We start from the raw sequence: 22,449 nt of genomic DNA, 5'->3' as shown, positions 1-22,449 counted from the left end.
ACTGCGTTACTGAGTTCAATCCCTGGAGCTGACGTTTATATTTTTCTAGTCATCCGATTTTGGAAAGCCGCTATGGCTCGGCGGTTAGCGTTTTGGGGGTAGCAACGAGAAGTTACGGGTTCGAATCCTATCCAAATAAGGACTGGTAGGCTGTCTTGGTGTGTCTCAGGGCAGTACGTTTTGCTCCGATTGCCTCGGCACGATATAATCTTTCATGTGTTGATATGCCCTTAAACGTCATTCAATCAACTAACCTTGACCTGGAATACCACCCACCGGTAACATTTGAGCTGTTGATTTTATATGGCTCATGTTGTTAGAATCGCTTTACATTCCACGCAAGTATATGTTATTTGTTTATTCAGCGACATGAAAAGTTAAGTATGCATATACCGCAAAATATCAAAATATCAAAATGAGCGTTGACTCCTGATCGATTACAGTTTGTAGAACTAGAAATATCAATCCGTACCGTAATTATATCAGAACATCACCTTCAAAGCTGAAAAGTGGAGCATTTCTTGCCAAACCAGACTGTCCGTCTGAGCGTTCGCTTGACATTAAAATCGGTTTGATTTAACAGTCTATCGAAGATAAGGCGACACCTCAAATCAGCTTTACGTACATATACCTGTAATATGGGTTATCAATCCACCGCACACGATTGTGTTTGAATAGAAATGTCATTACTATCGAGCACATACGTGTATTTTAATTTGCAGGCCAACGTGTTGCATCATACATAGGGATACGTATATATCGGTCCTATTGTGCAACACGTGTTTGCTGTACAAGTGGCACATGGACTGAAACAGGGGTACTGACATTAGTCAGAAGAAACGACATCAAGAAAAAAGGTAGGACATTTTTTCAAAACTGAGCACATCCCCATATCTCTTTCCTTTAATCACTTTTGTTAAATGGCTTATAGATTTCATTTTTAAGCAAGAACGTTATGTATTTCAACTTAACGCGATGGGAGATAATATTCACGACCCCACTTTAACTCCTTGCCAGCTGGCAATATTTTCTCCCGCCCCATTTCAACATTGAAGAAAAGTTAGAATCTATATCAACTTTTCTGATATTATTAGCCTCAGAATTTTGATTGCTATTATTATTATACGATAAATGAACTAATTTAGAATTCACGGGCAGTGATAAGTAAACGTAAGTATTAACATGATTAATTGTAAACTTGTAATTCTTTGTTTCTTTCAACATTATATACATTGTTGAAGTACCCACTTTTTCTCAATAGCCAGTATTACGTCTAAATAAACATACTACTATATATTTTATTATATGTTGTGGTCTTTAACGTCCGATATTTATTTTAGCGAAGAAATAATAAATTTTAAAACAACCAGCAAAAAATAAAACAAACGCTTATTAGTTTGACGACCATAATACGATTAGTTATGCATTTGTTAAATGTTTCGTATGAAGTTTCACGAGACTTGTACTTGATAATTACTGGCTAAGAAATGATGCAATTCGAAAGAACTATGTATATACAATATGCAGAGCGATAGGTAACAGTTGTATTCGACAATTCAAACAGCGCAGGTTTTGACGCTTGGGTTAACAAAGTATAAAAACCCAGTTTAATACTGATAATGCAAACCCTGAAGTTCACAAATTAAATCTACAAATAAGTAAGCAAGATAGGACGTAAAAATGAAAATAAACACATTTTATCTAATGATGAGACAGTGCTAGCGATCTGGTAATTTTTTAGAAAAGCGTCTGTGGGTTACTGGAGTAAACGACCTCACCTGGTCAGACTCCGCCCACCTATCAGTCAAGGCCTCGTCTACTCAGGGCCGAATGGATGGCCGACTCCACCCACCTGTCAGTCAAAACTTTAACGCATGGCGACTAGCAGTCGTCCGCTGGCTTTTTTCTTTCCTGGTAGGCCTGGATATTACGTATTGTAAACCAGACTGAAATCTTGTCGAAGCGGCTTTTTTCTTTCTTGGTAGGCCTGGATATTACGTAATGTAAACCAGACTGAAATCTTGTCGAAGCGGCTTATCAAACTGTCATGACTGCCAGTATAAAAACATTCAAATTCAGTTCTCATAACTTCAAAATTTTTCATCCAACTTTATTTAAGTACGTACTAGCAAAGACGTTTATAGCTCCAGGATTCGTAACTAGGTCACCGCCTTTATTATGGCATGTTCCTGCCTTTTCTTATGCAAATGAGGGTATCCACCAGTAGAGTGCCTAGGTTGAGTATCGGCAAGAAAAACATCATGCGAATACGAGTTATCTATCTAACGATGTCATATTTGCTAAGATATTTTCTGGAAATATTTCAAAGAAACCATACACACGATAATTCTATTTTTATTTCCGTATATTGCAATATTGACGAGATATATTTGAGATATCACATAATAATAAACTTACTCAGTAACGATATCTAACTTCACATTTGCACGTCCCTGAATCTTGGCGCGTATTACTGGCGTTAGAGAGTAACTGTGGTTCCATCATTTTTTTCAGTTGTTTAAAAGCAAGTCATTATCTCGATTTTCCAATTGCAGATTTGAAATATTTATTTTTTATGGGTCTTTCTAAAAGTCAAAATTCTGCAAAAGGAATAGTATACGTTGTAATTTATATTCATAATAAGTCTAGTTATCATAAATTTCATTTAAAGCGAAAACAAAAACATTTAATTTATACGACAAAAACAAAATTCTGAATATAACAAATCTATATTTCGCTAAGATCTCTACTTCATTATTTGATCTCTTACTTTTTTCCCTTTATGCCTCGATTGACTGCTGACGGAGTCATGGTTACTATAAAATGAGAAATGTAGACTACTAACTTTCTCGATGCCTCTCAATGAGCTTGTTTTATGCAGCACACGTGCAAAGCGTGAGGAATATAGCACTTGTAGACATGTACCGTGTGATTTGTCCTCAAGACCAATGTGTACAATGTGATTTGCCCTAAAGACCATTGTGATTTGCCCTCAAGACCAATATGTACAGTATGATTTGCCCTAAAGACCAGTGTGATTTGTCCTCAAGACCAATATGTACAGTATGCTTTATCCTAAAGACCAGTGTGATTTGCCCTCAAGACCAATATGTACAGTATGATTTGCCCTAAAGACAAGCGTGATTTGCCCTCAAGACCAATATGTACAGTATGATTTGCCCTCAAAACCAATGTGTACAGTGTGATTTGTCCTTAAGACCAATATGTAGTGTGATTTGCTCTCAAGACCAATATGTACAGTATGATTTGCCCTCAAAACCAATGTGTACAGTGTGATTTGTCCTCAAAACCAATGTGTACAGTGTGATTTGTCTTCAAAATATATGTGTACATTGTGATTTGTCCTCAAAACCAATATGTACAATGTGATTTGCACTCAAAACCAAATTGTACTGTGTGATTTGCCCTCAAGACCAATATGTCCAGTTTTATTTGCCCTCAATACCATGTGTAGAGTGTGATTTGCCCTCAAGACGAATAATCTTGTCTATATTGTAGCAAGCAAAAGGTTTTGCATTGAGGAAAAGATTGACAAATAAACATGCAGTTGATCACACTTGAGTTTGAATAGCTCCGGTTCTATTAACTCTCTGCCTCTAGTTGTGGATCTAAAAAAAAGAGAATATTTTTGAATTCTGTATCTCTTGATGTCTTGTATTTCCATTTATTTATCTCGTCGGTTTTGAAGTGGTATTCCACGCGCTTACATATGTGAGCGACAAGTTTCTGACACTGCAAAAACATGTTTGCAAGATTGATAAATAAAGAGTTCCAAATCGATTAGAATATTTTTTGTACTTTGGAGATATGATAATACTGGTATAGATCACATTATCATTCTGACACGTGCCAATGTCTTTCACAGTTGAAACTACCGGACGACCGTTTATCTGGCTATGATCTCTTGACTGATAATTTCGTTCCACGTGAAGCTGAACAACTCTTGCGCGTGTCAAATTTAGTCGCAAGAGTCGTCTGTTAAAGGAATTTATTGACAAAAAGTATTGAAATGCTGGAAAAATCCTGATTATTCCAATCTACCTAATGTATCTATTATTACAGAAAAGATGCAAAAATCTCTTGTATACTTTGTTGTTCCCTGCATTTACAAGTGTATATAATAACCTTCTTTTATGAACACCCCTAAAATCATAACAGCAACAATCATGTCTGTGACACCCCCAAAATCATAACAGTAACGTTCTGTTGTGTGACACACCCAAATTCATGACAGCAACAATCATGTCTGTGACACCACACAAATCATAACAGTAACTTTCTTTTATTTGACACCCTTAAAATCACGACAGTAACAATCATTTCTGTGTCACCCCTAAAATCATAACATTATAATTTTGTTGTTTGTGATACCCTTAAAAGGCTCAGTGTACCATTCTTTTTTGGTGACACCTCTAAAATCATAACATGCCTGTAAAAGCACACAACCGATTATCAAATCATTTACTAACGAGGCTTCAGAAATAACTTACAATTTGCATCATCTAACAGCTGACGTGCACGGTCATTCAGTGCTGAAAGCACAGGATATCCTTGTGTACTTGTTCAATGTGTATTTCCTTTCTAATTAAATTGAATACATCTGGCTTGTATACATTTTAAAAGCTAATACACAAATACCTGGAACCAATGCCACGTTGAAGGGGGATGGTTTACTTCGCATTTTTGAATTAAATCCTAGTCTTCTGCTCTAGCTAAAGGGCTGTTGACAGTACGACAACCCCCCCCCCCAAAAAAAAAAAAAACACAGTTCGGATTCCCGTCTTACTCATTTCGTACGTATTATGTTATCCCCTGATGTCTATGGTATAACTCCATTTTGGAGATAGCACACTAGCATCCGGCATACTTCGCATACTATCACTATTAAGGAATAAAAAAAGTATAACAGAGTTTCAAATCAATTACAAACACTGGCGTGCTTTGCAAGATACTCGATACAAGAGCTATAAAGCGTCAACATCTAACATGAGAATGGTCATGCAACATGGGAATTGAATCGAATGTACTAATGCATCGGACCATGTTGTCAAATAATGACTTAGTTCTAAACTTAAGCTGAATGCTTCCAGCTTGCGAAAACTTTAGCAGATTTTGTGTTTTGTTATAAAAACAGGCTTTTTGACAATACTCTATACTTCAATACTTAGGGGTGTTGTGTTCGACCTGTAGTGGTGCATGAAAAAACACAAAAGTTATGAATCCTAGTTTGCTAATATTCACTCATTATAATTATATCCATAAAGGCATAGTGTACACCGCCTTATAGCGAGATCGTCTTAAATGATGTACATATCATATATCGTTTACCACTTAAAGAAATGTGAGCCATGACCATATGCGCCTTATAAGAAAAACCGTGTTATGATGAATAATGAATGGCTTTTTTGTCAGGGAGTGTTATATGTTCTTCTTCAAAAGTGTTTAATATATGATATTATCTTTTGATGTTCCATACAATTATAAAACCAAGCTTGTATTATTGATAACAAAAGGAATAAGTTTAAGAATCATATAAAATTGATACGTGTTACTTCAAAAGTCTGCTATCATGGTATTCAGTAATTTTACTGATCGACCGCTCCGGTGGCATAGTGGTTTGAGCGTCCGCCTCGGATGCTGGATGTCGCGGGTTCGATCTCCGGACGAGTCATACCAAAGACTTGTAAAAATGGCTACATACAGCTGTCTCGCTAGGCTCTCAGCATTAACACGTTAGTCTTATGACTGTTGGGTCATGTGACTGGTTGGGAAATCGTGCATGATGCCCCAGTGCTAGACATCACTATAAACTGCCATACTACAGACATCGTAGATATATGACTGAAAAATTGTTAAAGCTACGTTAAAAATCCAAATCTCTCTCCCCCCCCCACACACATTTTACTGATGTGACTGATAGTCTCTTCAAAAACAAACAATGTACTGTTTTACTGCACATCAACATAAATAGGTTATTTAGTTCCGAGACAACTTGTGCAATGTGCTTTACCCAAGGACAGAAAACTACTGCCGACAAGGCTCATCTGATGTTAAGATTCAAACCCGTACCATACTGGTCGTGAAGCAAGAACTCTAACTACTGAAGCACAATGGCTCCTGTACTGTGTGTGTGTGTGTGTGTGTCCGTGTGTGTGTGTGTGTCCGTGTGTGTGTGTGTGTGTGATTTGGATTTTTAACGTAGCTTGAACAATTCTTCAGTCATACGATGTCTGCAGTTTGGCAGTTTATAGTAATGTCCAGTACTGGGCATCATGCCGCAGGCATGTAGCATGATGTCCCACCCAGTCACATTATCCCGACACCAGGCCGACCAGTCCTAACACTAACCTCTTAAAGCTGAGCGCCCAGCGAGACATCTGTTAGTACCGTTTTTATGTTTTTGGTAAGACTCGGTCGGGGTTCGAACCAGCGACCTCCCGAGGACGCTCTACCCATTAGACCACCGGAGCGGTCGAGGTGAGATGTGAGTGATCTGTAAACACGAGCGCCTAGGTCCACAAGTCCACCCAGTGCCCCGAGAACCATATCTAAAATAATCTTCGTATGTCTCGTTAACACATACAGTGCTGTGATGTGATGTGATGTGATTTGGATTTTTAACGTAACTTTAAAAATTTTTCAGTCATATCGCTACGATGTCTGCAGTGTGGCAGTTCATAGTGATGTCTAGCACTGGGGCCTCATGCCGCAGACATGTAGCATGATGTCCCACCCAGTCACATTATCCTGACACCGGGCCGACCAGTCCTAACACTAACTCTTAATGCTGAGCGCGTAAGTCTTTGGTATGACTCGGCCGGGGATCGAACCCACGACCTCCCGCATCCGAGGCGGACGCTCTAACCACTAGACCACCGGAGCGGTCATACACTGCTATGTCTCTCACAGTTCAAAACGCTGAATATGTTTTTATCAGATTGCACGTTGTAAGCTGATCATTGTATGCACAGTTTAACTGAATATATTTGGCTTGCGTACATTTTAGTAATAAATGCCTTTTATATCCACATAGTGATCAACAAAAGAAGCTTCACTCCCCAACGCTTTTTTTCCTGAATAGCCCCCATTCTTCTTCCCCACGAGTTGAAATGTATGATGAAATAATATTAACCAGTGACACTCCGCAAGCATGGTTGCACCATTTCTGTAATTGTATAGATATTTATGTATTTGATCCCTGAATACGCTGATTGTCTAACATAGGGTAATTACATCAATATTGAACATCTGCGAACCCTCTCACTGCATTAAGATGCCAGCTGTGCATTAGTACGAACAGTTTCAGTTGAGTTGAATGCCCCAGTCCTTTGCAACTTTAAGTAGTAAATGTCAATAAAATTCATTTTTGAAGAAATGATAATACCTCCAGTTTGTGTAAATTTTTCCTGTAAATCTCATTCTTTCTTTGTCGAGCTAGGAAAATAATTGAATGAATACATATAACTTAAACTTCACCAATTTACCTGTAGATGTATGTGCATGATTATATAATTTATTAATCATATTTCAAAGGTATAATAGCGTTGTAATGTCATATATTTACAGGTGTGCATGACATCATTCTTTCGGTGCTATCTGATAAGAATGTTGAAAACGTTAATGTCTGTGCACATTAGAATTCCAGTTCATATTAAACTTTAGATCGATATATCCAAGCGATCATATCATCATCTCTAATAGGCAGGGTTTTTCGATTTTGAAACTGACCAGTGTCCGTACGTTTATATACAAGCTATAAGCAAGACATTTCATTCATAGATTAAGCAATAATTTTGTCTTGTGTAATAAATCAGGACTCGGTTTATTTTTAACTGGTGGAAAACCTAAGAGTGACTGCACTTAAATGAATACCAAATAAAATTATTTTCTTCCTGCAAATGCGTACGATAAAAGAAGTAACAATTTATGAATCATATTTATATGGTTTGTAAATAAAATCGTGTGAATAGAGCAGTATTACTGTAAAATAAAAAATAAAGCTTGTTTTAATTAATTTGTAAGCTGAAACTCAGGCATTTGCATGTGAAATTTTTTATATTTCAAGCATATATTTTATCATTTGTATATATACAGCTTATAAACTGGTTGACCTACGGGGGGACGAAAGGACAATAGTAAGGTTTACACCGTCTAAAAGTAATACTTTCTTAGGATAAATTCGTGCAATGGATATTTTCATCACTACAACCCCGTGCACGTCATGACACTTAACGTTTTATAGCAGCACACTTAATCTCTGGCAGCAGCCAATTAAGCGTGTCTTTGGGTGAGACACAAGAACAATTCGCTTGATCCGAGTACAATGTTCTTGTGGTTATCTCCGCCCGAACACCAAGAACCTTGCTCAAGAAAAGCAAGAGCCTCGTTCTCGGGTTGCGGAGACCCCACACCTTGTCTGAGGCACGATTTAGACATGAACAGAGATGGAGGAACATGCTTCTTGTTCTGAAAGCAACTTTGAGAAACGATGAGAAAATGGCAAAATCCCAGAACAGTTGGACCAAATACAGTCCAAATATTATGTGTGTATTGTTAAATCTACTGAGTAACGATAAGATTCAATGTGTATGGATGAGCATACAGCATGCGGACATGTTAGGATGTGTTTGTATGATTTCATGTATATGCGTGGAATCCTGTTAGATCTGGCCTTGTTAGCTATCAAGCATCTTTACTAGCTAAGGTTCCGATATGTTAAATTATCTACACCTTAGCGGATCGATAAGATATTTCAGTTATTTGTCCTAGCGACATCTACTGGATTTCATGAGTTGTATCCCTTAGTAAGTAATGCCAACTAACCAATAGTGTGTAACAGCAGTACACTGTAAGAACAGTGTTCAGATTTTAATAATTTGATTTTTATTTGATACGATAGGCTTGCCGCCACAGCCAATCAAATTTACAGACCCGAAACACTGAAATATTTGATCGATCCGTCAAGGTGTAGATAGATTAACATATTGGAACTTTGGCTAGTGAAGCACTGCTATCAGCTGCAAGACACGTGTTTACAAGTCTTGAAAATACGCAATTTCTCGCGTCATCTGAGTAGTTTTCCCCATCCGATTTGTTTGCGAATATGTCTGGAATCGTACAGACAAAGATTTGAAAGAAGAAGAAAAAAAAATATAACACATACACATCTGCATCCGTATCTGCAAATGTGACTATAAACAATGTTTACAGTTATCGCGATATTTGCCGGATCAGTTTTAGCATACGCAACGTTACGAAACTACTTTTTCTCAGTCTCTCCAAACATAATGGGGACATTCATTTAAACGTTTAATAGGCGTGTAAGTCAAATAAATTTCGAGTAGTCTTATTTGGAATTGGCAATTAGAAACAGCTATGTAATCAATAATTCATATGAAGTATGGTCTTTTGACCGTCCTTTTCTTCAAGCTTCAAGCCTATTATAACGAATAACACTAGTCAAGCCAATTTAAACTGGAGTGGTAAATGTCTTTAATTTCTTTACTAGTTGAATTTTTTATTAAACGAAAAAAGGTACAAACGATGGTGTTTGAGTTTTTAATACATATAGCCTCAGTCCCTGTCCCTTGTTTGAAGAATGAGGAATCATGGTGTAAAGGTCATTTACACTAATTCTTTCTGCTAACATTTTTCATCAACTCATTCATCTTAATCCGCTCAATTCATTTACAGATGTCTATAAAAGAATTTTCATTTGTGACACGCTTAAAACATGCTTGTTTCATGTAAACGTCAATGTAAGACGTATCCCTATCCAGTACATCCCGTCTTTGGAGGAACGGCAATACAAAAACAAAAAAAAGATTGTATCAGACTATACGGATTGCATCATCATTCTTTCACAGTTAGAAACAAAACTGACCGTCCTTTTGTACAATGACAAGTTGTAAATTGCCAATATTTTCTTAGTTTAGCTTACTGATACTGGTTTCAGTATGTATTAAGTTAGTGACTATTTTAAAAAAAATTGTTGGGGGGGGGGCTGTCATATTTTTTGGAAACCACGGTAAAATATATTTTTGTACAGCTAGAAAATGTATTTTGTTCAAATCATATTATGGATATAACTGGTTCATTTACTCTTTAAGTCAGAACAAGAATATGTTTCAGCTAGGTGGCGGCTGGATTTTATTCTCTCCAAAACTCCCAGCCATCCCCCATACCGCCCCCCCCACCCCATTAAATGCTTGGGATTTCAAAATGTCTATCTTTATTTGTGACGCTATGAACAAGAAATATTCAATTGATTTACTTGAATTGTCATACTTGAAATGCTATAATCTACCCCTGGGTGTTAACGATGAAATAAAATCATGTATAGTCATATCTTTAACATCAAAACTTTACTCTTCCATTTTTTAATTTAACTGATATATTTAACTTCAAACGTTTATTCTTCCATTTACATGTTCATATTGTATGTATGTACAAAACCTTATGACAGCATTCATTCTGTGTCCTTTTAAGAACCTACCTGTACTAGAAACATTGATGGAAACATTTAATACGTATTAAACTCCAACAGTACTTTTTGTTTGTTTTGGAGGAGCGCCAGTTACGCGTTTTTAGGATTGCCAATAGCTTTTGAGTATCTGAAATTAACGAGAAAATGCTTCATTATCTATATGTGTATTGCAGTTTTAAACACTTGGCGTCTTTGTGTCCAGTTCCGAACTAATAATTTCAAACACAAATTTACCCCAATAACTGTAAATGGTGTAAATTCAGTATTAAGAAAATGCGTCAGAAATGTTTTGTTTTGTTTGCATCATGCAGATACAGAAGACGAATTTCGGTTATTCGAAAGTCAAATGCAGCAGATAAGCACTAATAATGAAAGGCAATCACAGCCGTATGTAATAGCTTATATGTTGAGATCATCTACAATCAATATAGATCATAGTCAGCGGTCGCATAATGTGCAGGCAGATCAAGGTCTATGTTGTTTCTTCTACAAACTACACAGACGCAAATCTGTCGGTGCATGATGCGAAGGCAGATCTGGGTCTGTGCAGTTTTGTAGTTGGACTCAACTTATAAGCGAGCATAGACGGTTATGATTCCGATTCATTATTATTGCTTATTTATTGCATTTGATTTTTGAATAACTGAAATGCCTCTGATATGTCTATCTATATGTATGATAAAAACATTCACGAATCGCATTTTCACTGAGACGCTCTACCTCAGACATTAGGTATCTCGTTCATGCATTGTCACTTCACAGGTCAGTAAAGAAACATTCTTTGCGTATTTCCCTAACATCGGGCAATATTCGCCTAACATCGGGCAATATTCGCGTCAACCTGAAATACATTTTGAAATGAAATAGGTCGTTATTCTATTTTTTATTGTTTGGTCACTTTGGAGGACTGACGGCGCCAAACAAGATTGTATAATTATGGCATATGTGCACAGTCTGAAATACTAAATGACCTTGGGTCCAGTTACAAGTTATTTTATTTACATCTGTTTAAAATACTAAATGACATTCAGTCTAGTTACAAGTTATTTTACATCTGTTTAAAATACTAAATGACCTTGGGTTCAGTTACAAGTTATTTTATTTACGTCTGTTTAAAATACTAAATGACCTTCAGTCTAGTTACAAGCTATTTTACATCTGTTTAAAATACTAAATGACCTTCAGTCTAGTTACAAGCTATTTTACATCTGTTTAAAATACTAAATGACCTTCAGTCTAGTTACAAGTTATTTTACATCTGTTTAAAATACTAAATGACCTTGGGTCCAGTTACAAGTTATTTTACATCTGTTTAAAATACTAAATGACACTGAGTCTAGTTACAAATTATTTTTACATCTGTTTAAAATACTAAATGACACTGAGTCTTGTTACAAATTATTTTTACATCTGTTTAAAATACTAAATGACATTAAATCTAGCTACAAGTTATTTATTTACATCTGTATAAAAAGACAACTAAATAGTCTTGAGTCTGGTTACTAGTTACATCTGTTTACAACACTGAATGACACTTGGTAAAGTTACAAATTTTTCACATCTGTTTAAAATACTATACGACCCTGAGTCTAGCCAGAAGTTTTTTTTACGTTTACCCCAATAACTCTGGCTTGTGTGCACTTTCGTAATTTACTTTCTTGGATGAAAACATCCTGTATGGATTAAATGATTGACAGTCGACTTTAAAAAAAAGAAACAACAAAACAAATGCAACTAAGTTCTAGCCTGTGCATACTGGAAATTTTTTGGGGTAGAGGACAAACACACAATATTGAATACGGGTTCATCAATGACATTTTACTTATACTTTCTAATTCAAACATTTAGTGTGTTGTTATTATATATATATATATGTATATGTGTATATATATATATATATATATATATATATATATATATATATATATATATATATATATATATATATATATATATATATATATATATATATATATATATATATATATGTATATGTGTGTATATATATATATATATATATATATATATATATATATATATATATATATATATATATATATATATATATATATATGCATATATATATGTATATATATATGTATATATATATATATATATATATATATATATATATATATATATATATTGTTACGTATATCTGCTATAATTTATATTTATTTTAAATTTTTCGTTTGTCAGCTTTAAATTTTTAAAATTATATTACATGTTATTATAATATAATCTTGTTTACGTGATTTGGAAATTTTTTCAAGAAAATAGTTTGACCTTGACTGTTCATTTGTAAACACTTAAAGCTGACCTACTTCCCGACCTTAATTCAAAATTAGTAACAGTCACGTGAATAAGTTCTTTTTTTAATTTATTTTTATTGTGGGAATAATAAGGGTGAGATCTAGGCTGCATTGGATACGTGACCCTAAACTTGTAAATAATGTTAGTGAAGTAAACAACTTTATATATATATATATATATATATATATATATATATATATATATATATATATATATATATATATATATATATATATATATATATATATATATATATATATATATATATATATATATATATATATATATATATATATATATATATATATATATCTTATTCTCAGAGTAAAATGATTCGTTTTTGTCAGGGCCATGCTGAGAGTACGTGATGTACACATGTTCACGTGACCCTCATGCAGGTACCCATCCTGCGTCTCAAAATTACTATATAACCATTGTTTTAGAGAAATAATCTCAGTCTGGGCTTAAAACGCTTGATGTCCAGTCGTTTCCTTCTGATGTAGCCAGTTCTCGAGTTGTATATTAATTTTTCTTCAGATTATTTGGATTCTAAAATATTAATTCGTATCTCTGGAAATATTTGTGTGCTCGTATAGAATTCTTGAACAAAGACATTGCTAAAAAAATTATTCGGTTTTCCAACACAGGGGTGTTATTTCTTGTGTTTCTACAATATTTATTGATAATTTTACCTATATTAGGCAAACTTGGATTATATTCAATGACAAAAGGAATTATATCTTCATTTATATTTTTGAGTTTGCATTGTCAAGATTCAAGTTGTGTAAGCATTATTAATGACTTCAATATGGTAATTTCTATTTTTAAAAACGCTGACCTAACTCTGTCAAAGATGATTTAAAAACAGCCTCATCCGAAATAATTCTTCTGTATATTTTTGCTTGACTATATGGTATCCTGTTTTTACATGATTTAGGATGGCATGAAGAATATTCAACATACTAATGAATATTCGTGTTTTTAACACGAACCATGGTAGTGATGTCATTATTTTCATTTTTCACGACCTCTACGTCCACAAATGATACTTTAGTTTTAGACACATTGAATGTTAATTGTATTGTTGGAGGCAATTTGTTTAAACTGTCTATAAAATAATAAAGGTCTTCTAATGAATAACTCAAAATGATAACGATATCATCTAAAAATCGTAATCAAATATCTGGTTTTAAGAGACATTTATTTAGAAAATCATTTTCTAATTTCCCCATAAATAAAGATGCATAAGAAGGGGCCATAGGACTACCCATTGCTGTTTCCAGTTTTTGGAGATAGTTTGTATTACCAAATTAATTTTTTTAATTATTTTCGAGCACAAATTTTATCAAATCGCAAACATGTTCTATTGATAGCTTACGTGTATATTCGTTTTCTTCAAGATAATATTTACACGCTTCGTTACCATCATTGTGAAATCAAAAGGTAGTGATTTCATCAATGGTTGTAAAATATGGACAGTATATTGCGATACATTATTTGTAATTGAGTTATATGTATAAATAATGGGTCTACCTGTATATCCTAAAGGCAGTGACTTATCAACCGTTTTATGTATTTTTGGTAAGATATAAAACTGAGGTGTGCGTATTTTATTTGGGAAGATATCTAATTTATCATATATAGAGAAATTGTGTATAGAGGTTTGATTAATACATTTGCTTATTTTTTCTTTAATTTCTTCAGAAGGATTAAAAGAATGTTTTGTATAATAATCTTCATCATTTAATTGTCTTTCTACTTCCTTAATATAATCCTCCTTATTCATTATTACTATGGTGCTAGACTTAACAGCTTTTTTAATAATAATAATTTTGTCTTGTGATAAGGTACGTACAAAATTTAGTTATTCTTTAGATATGTTTGTAAAATGTTTTCTTTTATGACTGATATTTAAAATTTCTTGCTTAGTTGCTTTGATATAAAAATCGAGAATAATATCTCGTCCACTAGAAGGTGTAAATGATGATTATTTTTTTTTATTGAAAAAGGGCTTATTTATTAGATGAAAATTACTTTCGTAATTGTGTATTATGTACACAACTGTGAGAAAATTCTTTTAATTTTAACGATCTTGTGTATTTGAAAAATGCTTCTGCTAACTTAATATTATCATGCACTTTGGTTCTCGGACAATATGATAACACCTCGTCGAGAAAAATGTAATCGCTATTTGTTAGAACTCGCTTAGAAAGGTTTAACATAGTTTCTTTTCCTCTTTCGATTTCCTTTTTTTTCTTTTCTTTTCTTTCCTCTATCTGTTCTTGTTTTGTATTCTAATAAATCTCCTATTCTTTCTGTTGTTTATGTTGTTTGCAACAGATCCTTGAGGGTTTCCATAAGTCTTTGTATTGTTGCTCTTATGGTCATGTTGGATTCCTGTGTAATTTTTTTCGACCCATTTTTTTTACTGCATCTGCATATGTTGCCTTTTGTGTGCCTGGGGCTATTAAGGTTTTTGCTTGATCATTTTTGGAATTGCTTTGAATGGGGCTATTTTTTTTTTCTTTTCAATGTGATTTGGTTTATAGGTAATTTTTGCTGTTGGCCATACTTGTTCCATTTCGTTTTCATTTCTTGGTTGTTTTTTTTTTTAAATTCGGTGTGTGATTCTTGGTTACTGCACGTTTATTTTTGACATTGATGAAGTTAATTTCCTCTGCTGATTTATTCGGTTGTTGATTATCTCCTTTTGATTTCTTTCAAGTAATTTTCGATATATAATTCAGAGGATCGGTAAAACAAGATATAACGCTTATGTCAGTTAACGCCTGCTAGGTATTTTACCATTTAGATAAAATGTAAATCGATTTTTCGAATGTATATTTTGAGTGAAAATTATTTTGCGTGCAACTGTTTGCTTCTCATGGAAAATTAGATTATGCACGCTAATGTATATGGGTGTGTTTAAAGTGTGTATGTATTTCTCTAAATCCTATAATGTTGCTGTATCAAACAGAAAGGATTATAGTGAAGTTTTAGAAAGATAAAACCCTTGTCCCCGTTATCGCGAATCAATTTATTTCGGTTTTAGCAAGCTATATTAGACAAACAAGATTTCTTCAGGAAAGCAACATCACCCACACGCTTTATTTCATTTATCCCTCCTCGCACAACTTCTTCCGATGGACTATCGTTGGGAAGAAAAAAAAAAAAAACAGAAAAAAAATACTCGTTGACATTCAGTGATCTACTCCTATCACACCAGGAATTATCAAGTATTTATCTTATGTGACGTAGGAGAAGGGGTGTTACATTTACACATACGCATGGATGACGTAACGCGCGTGATCATATATGCTCCACCTTTTCTTCGAAGTGTGGGAACATGAGTCGATTATATTTTGTAAGATATATAGAATTTGATTCAGTTATGCTATATTACCATTTTACATGTACGTTGACCCATGAACTCGGTAAAGCAGAATAACAGACGCAGTGATAAGATTTTGTCATCATTCCACTGTACTAGGTTAAAAAATTGGAAAGTGATTCGACGACTTTTATTAAACGGTTCATAGGTGCCAGACATTTAGAAAAGCGGTTAGAATTGATCGACGTAGGCTGGGACAGATTAAACGGGATCTGCTACCTGCTGTTAATTTTTTATTTGAAACAGCAGTCAAACCTATGACCAGTCTATGACAGATTGCCCTGGTCCCGCTGTCATAAAACATTTCAACCGAACACAGTACGCTACTCATAAATGTCCCTCCTTATGCTTTCTGAAAAGTCTCATTTAAGGTTTAAGGTATAACTAATGAGTGTAAAGTCCGAGTCGAGATTTTTACTCAGAGTGGAGACCGCTCCGGTGGCCTAGTGGTTAGAGCGTCCGCTTCGGATACGGGAGGTCTCGGGTTCGAACCCCGGCCGAGTCATACAAAAAGACTTGTAAAATTGTACTAGCAGCTGCCTCGCTTGGCGATCAGCATTAAGAGGTTAGTGTTAGGACTAGTCGGCATGGTGTCAGGATAATGTGACTGGGTGGGCCATGATGCTAAATGTCAGCGGCATGATGCCCCAGTGCTAGCCATCTCTATAAACTGCCACACTGCAGGCATCGTAGAGATATGACAGAAAAATTGTTAAAGCTACGTTAAAAATCCAAATCACGCACACACGCAGAATGAAGACCTTTAATGAAAACGGAACATGGAGTATTCTGTAGCCATCTGGAGTTCTGTCTAAATTAATTTATTGAATTCGCCGTGTAAGAGAAACGCAAACTTTTTAATAGAGACGCAACCAGCGATGCAATGACGCGGTTCGACCAAACAAGTCTGTTCTGTTAAGCACAAGAATACACATTAGAAATATGCAAGCTTTCTCCTTAGACCAAATAACACATACGAGAATTACGACGAGATGTTCCGAAAGGAAGCAATACATGGACAAAAACACAACTCGATGCATCTGTAAATCGGTTCGAAACTGTATACCCTTTAGTCCACTTTATATTTGCTTTTCTCTTTATCAGCCAGAAGTCAGTAGTCACAAGGAACTGTCTTATATATCCATTCATTCGTTGTCATAGTAAATACCAGCGCATCAATATTATATACTTTAATACTTGTCAGATGATTAATTTTATACTTGTCAGATGATTACTTTTATACTCGTCAAATCATTACTTTTACACTTGTCAGATAATTAATGTTATTCTTGCCAGATAACTGATATTTCCATCACAACCATGTTCTGAGTATAATTTTCGCCTCCCCCTTCCTCCCCAAGACATTAAGGTGAAAATCCAATTATATCAATCCACATTAAATTCTAAATTACTGTGCCAATTATTAATCGTTTTCCTAATTAGACACTTAAGATATGGACCGCAATTTAATTACCACAGGACTGCCATGTAAGTCATACAACGTTAGGCACATCACCCATTATTTTTGCTTCGGGGGTGGGGTGGGACTGCCTAAACAACTGCCTTGTGTAGCGTATCCCCAACTCTACTGACATGAGAACGAAATGTCAAAAATTCAGCACTACCACATACTTTGCAACAAGTATCGACATTCCTTCACAAATTTAAGTGTTATAGATATACTTACTTTGCTGTCTTTATCGTGATGGACTCAAAATCTGACATTCGCAAATGGACGCATTTTCATGTTCCGCTGACATACATTTCAGTTGATTGCAATGCGATGTTAGCTGAGGAATGCCGAAGTAGGTTTCAACAGGCCTTTTTTATTTAACGAAATGAAAGTATCTAATCGTTTTATCAAACATTGCCATTTTTGTTTGCCTTTTTGCTCATTGCCTTAATATAAAAAAACTACGTTTCTTTTGTTATACTGAAAGAATAAATAATGAACTTGTGGTTCAGCTGAGAAAAAGAACTATTTGAACAGTAAAACAACGTTTCGTCTCGTTCAAGAAATAAATTCCACTTGAACCAACTTGAACATACTTCGGCATACATTTACTATCGTCGCATTTCAACAAATCAAAATGTATGTTAACAGAATATGAAAATGCGTCCATTTGATTTGTGTCAGATTTTGATTCCACCAGGATAAAGACAGCACAGTAAGGTTATTAATTACACAAAAATGTGTGGAAGAGTGTCGATGTGGGCTGCCAAGTGTGTGAGATATTTCTGAAACGTTGTCAAACGACATTGGAACACGCTACACAAGGCCATTATTTGGACAGTAAGAAGTAACGCTAAAACATACGTTACATGTGATACGTCTTACATTGTAGGACTACCGCCATGTTAGCTTTATTCATGTAGTCTGAGACCGACTGAATTATCTCCCTTCCTTTTGCGGCGACGTTTGCTCAGCTGATAATGAACATCTGACAGAGTGACAGGTGAAAGGTGAAGTTGTTTACATTTCCAACATACACAGTGTAGAGAATGTTGGTACACCTCAATGTTACTTTCATGTGATATAGCTGAAATCTCTTTGGATATTGTACTTGTGGAAATTGTACATGATCTAAGCACACAGCTAACCAAAAATGACTGTCCCCATGTGCGCAAAAGTCTGCCGGAATTAGTCTAAAGTAGGAACGTCATTTCAACTTTTTTTCTTTTTTTTGGGGGGGGGGGACTTGATTGGAGGGGGTGGGGGCAAAACTTGACTTGGGTAGGGGCAAAACTGGATTCATGCAAACATCAATGCGCTGGCTCAGGCTGAATAACAGATTAGAGAGACAGTACTAGCAGGGACGTCATTTCAATTATTTTTGTTTTGGGGGGGGGCAAAACTTGACGGGTTTGTTAATTTTCGTATATAGGCTACAGCAATTTTACAGCACATGCAGATGGGGGGGGGGGGGGCAAATGCCCCCATGACGTCCCTGGTCTAAACGTACACTATCTTTACCAGTTATTAAAATAGGGAAAATTAATTTTGCCAGATTAGACAATTCCAGCTTATGAAAGTGAATTACAATTTACAACAAAAAAATAAATAAATGGAAAAACAATTTATCGTCTCTTTTTTTTTACAATTTATCTCTGAAATTCAGAAAGTGAAAATGATCAAGAGGAGCTAGCAGTTTTTTGATAGGTGCACATCCGAAGTAAGGCTAATCTGTATACTCTATAATATACTATATAACCCATAATACACCAAAACAAAGGGAAACAGAAGTTCTTTGAACAATACCTAAAATATGCAGTCTTTATATATATATAAGAAATATCATGTAAAATCAGTGAATAAAACCTAGGAAATTCGTTTTCTTTTTAAAAAATCCAACCCTTTGCAAATTACGAAACAGTAGAGTGCCACCATACCTCGCTGATGATCCTCGTTGGGCTGGAAACGTTTTCATTCGAGCTTATTAGTGTAATAATTTTGTAAGAATTTCATTTTGCACGCCATTCTTTATTCAATGGATATTGTTCTTCCCACATAATGTATTCAAAATCGTGAAAGAACGATACATGTAAGTTATACGATATATAATTCGATAAACACATATTTACTATACATGTTAAGTTCCTATGCAAATGTTATTTGCTTTCATTTGTATGAGTAGGTTTGCAACCTTCGGTGTTGATTAGCATTTAAAAAACCAGGCCAACGCACTCATCTATTTAATGTCTCTTGTCAAATGTCCTTCAAAGTACGTGATATGCTTCGTGTTTTAAAGATTGCAGAAATTATGAATGGGATGTAATTTGTAGATTAAGTTGCTCATCCTTCACGTCACGTTTGTTGTAAAATAAATATGCGTAACTTATCTGATCATTTATGACTGAAAATGCAAAGGGCTCATTCACTCACACTTGCAATTCTAGTCTACATACCCCCTTTCTCATCGATCCGGTGACCTAGTGGATAGAGCGTCCGCCTCAGACGCAGGAGGTCGTGGGTTCGATCCCCGGCCGATTCATACCAAAGACTTACAAAAATGGTACTAACAGCTGCCTCGCTTGGTGCTCAGCATTAAGAGGTTAGTGTTAGGCCTGGTCGGCCTAATGTCAGGATAATGTGACTGGGTGGGACATCATGCTACATGCCTGCGGCGTGATGCCCAGTGCTAGACATCACCATAAACTGCCACTTTGCAGACATCGTAGCGATATGACTAAACAATTGTTAAAGCTATGTTAAAAATCCAAATCACATCACAACCCCCCTCCCTCTCTCTCTCTCTCTCTCTCACACACACACACACACACACACACACACACACACACACACACACACATATATTGACTTCTACGAGAAGATGGCGATCTCTCTACCTAAGGAAAATTTGAGAAAGGACTGATTTCTCATGTGGACTAATGGTGGCCCAAATTTTACATACCTAATAAATATGACCGAGTGTATATCATACCATAACACCGTATTTGTCCTCTAAAACTCCGTACGGTCCACCATCATCCTCTGCACAAAGAATTCATCCGGATAATAATAGAAAATATTTCTTAAGTATGGTACTAAAATATGTCCTAAACAATGGTGGGAAAAGTGTATAATTATCGGTCCCATTTCCTACAATATTGCTCAATTTTAAATTTCTAAAAACGAAGGTAATGAAGCCTGCAGACAAAGAGCCGATCCGCACTGCAGTCAAAACATAATCTCTCACTACTCTGCAGCAACTATTTATATACTAGATATGTCATCTTTTAGCATATAATCTCTATGTCATGTGATATATTCTTGAAAACATTGTAAATAATAAAGGCTAAATAAAGTGATCAAAAACTACATATGTTTTATATGGCGTAGGGATATGTCTTGATCGTCAGGCTGAGATGTATCACACGCCATATGAAAAGGGTTCTTTTTCCTGGCTCGAAACAAATCTATTTATTACACACACCACCACCCACTCTCACCAGCTTATGCAATCCCAAATATTGTTTATATAGAACGTGTGAATGGAATTCTAAGCAAACGGAAATCGTAAAGTTTGTTTCGATGCACCTAAAAATATTAACGCGCAGACGTAATTGAAAACACGCATATACAGTTCCAGATAGAGTTTGTGATACAGAAATAGGGACTGAACATCTTAGTCGAATGGATATGTAATAAGTTATAAGATCTCAATAAAAAAGATTTAAACTTGGATAATCCTATCAAACTGTGAATCGCTTTAAGTAGACAATGGTGTTAAGTTTCAAGTGCAATCTATGAAGATGTTTGCTTGAATAGGAGGAGCTTCTGTTTAGACTGGTACCCTAGTCCCTTATAACACTCATCAGTCCTGATGTTTGTACAATATATGCTGGGAAGATGAAAATCGGAACAGTTGCGTTTCTTAGCTTCATTGGTCATAAACTAGAAGGTCTTATGGGATGGCATACTCTCCGTCGTCCAGCATCCGTTCGTCTGTGCGACTGTTAGCACAAGTTTGTTATTACTATTTCTCCTAAACTGCTTACATAGCGACGAGAGCCAAAGTGGGTCGAGTGACAGCGACTTCTGTAATATTTTCAGGTATTTGAAGCGATCGTTTCAGGAAAAGATCAAACGTGTTCCGAATGGGTTCCTTGGATAAACATCTGGCAATCAAAACACCCCGTAACTTTTCTATAAAAATTCCACCTCAGAAATGACAGAAAACGTAGCCACACACAAAAGTACGCTACTCAAAATAGAAATATGTCAAAAAGCAATGTGATACTTTTATGAAATTATTTGCACAAATTCAGTCAAAGAAAGTTCTCTGGTGAACGCATGACTGGAAAGAGAAACTTGGGAATGATGCGGCCAAGAATAATTTGTGTGGGTCCGGTTGCCTGTATTGAATAATATGATGGCCTGTGATGTGTCGAATACTGTAGCATTTCCGAATTTGTTTTTCAGATCTTCTATGATTGAAGTTCAGGATTACGTAAGGCACATTCGGACTATCAAAATGTTTTGCATGTCAAAAATCGCAATAATCTTGAGTGTGGATTGCTTGGTACATCTAGTTATTGAAAATAAATTAAATAAGTCCGGGGCTTTTTGAATTTTTTAGGGGGATTTTTTTAAAAATCGTTCCCATCCAAGTTACGCGATCTATTCCCAGAAAGAATAGAGTTTGTGGGTTTTGTTTTATGCCATTTTCCAGCATATGATAGGCTATACATGGCGATAAGTATAACTGATGACGGAAGAACCCGACAAGAGCCACAG

At 35.3% G+C, this 22,449-nt stretch overlaps 1 protein-coding gene across 1 annotated transcript in view; it reads left to right on the top strand.

Moving 5' to 3' along the window:
• The first annotated feature begins 736 nt into the window (after positions 1 to 736).
• Positions 737 to 22,449, top strand: part of LOC149797775 (uncharacterized) — a 255,380-nt gene continuing 233,667 nt past the window's right edge. Inside the window, exon 1 of the mRNA XM_089962720.1 lies at positions 737 to 857. The gene's annotated coding sequence lies outside the window, so the exon portion shown is untranslated. The remainder of the gene's footprint in view (positions 858 to 22,449) is intronic.

The sequence above is a fragment of the Sinohyriopsis cumingii genome, chromosome 6, assembly GCF_028554795.1.
Source record: "Sinohyriopsis cumingii isolate HCF-2022 chromosome 6, ASM2855479v2, whole genome shotgun sequence".
Classification (NCBI taxonomy): Eukaryota; Metazoa; Mollusca; class Bivalvia; order Unionida; family Unionidae; genus Sinohyriopsis; species Sinohyriopsis cumingii.
Note: the sequence above shows the minus strand (reverse complement) of the source record. Positions and strands in the feature narration are given on the sequence as shown.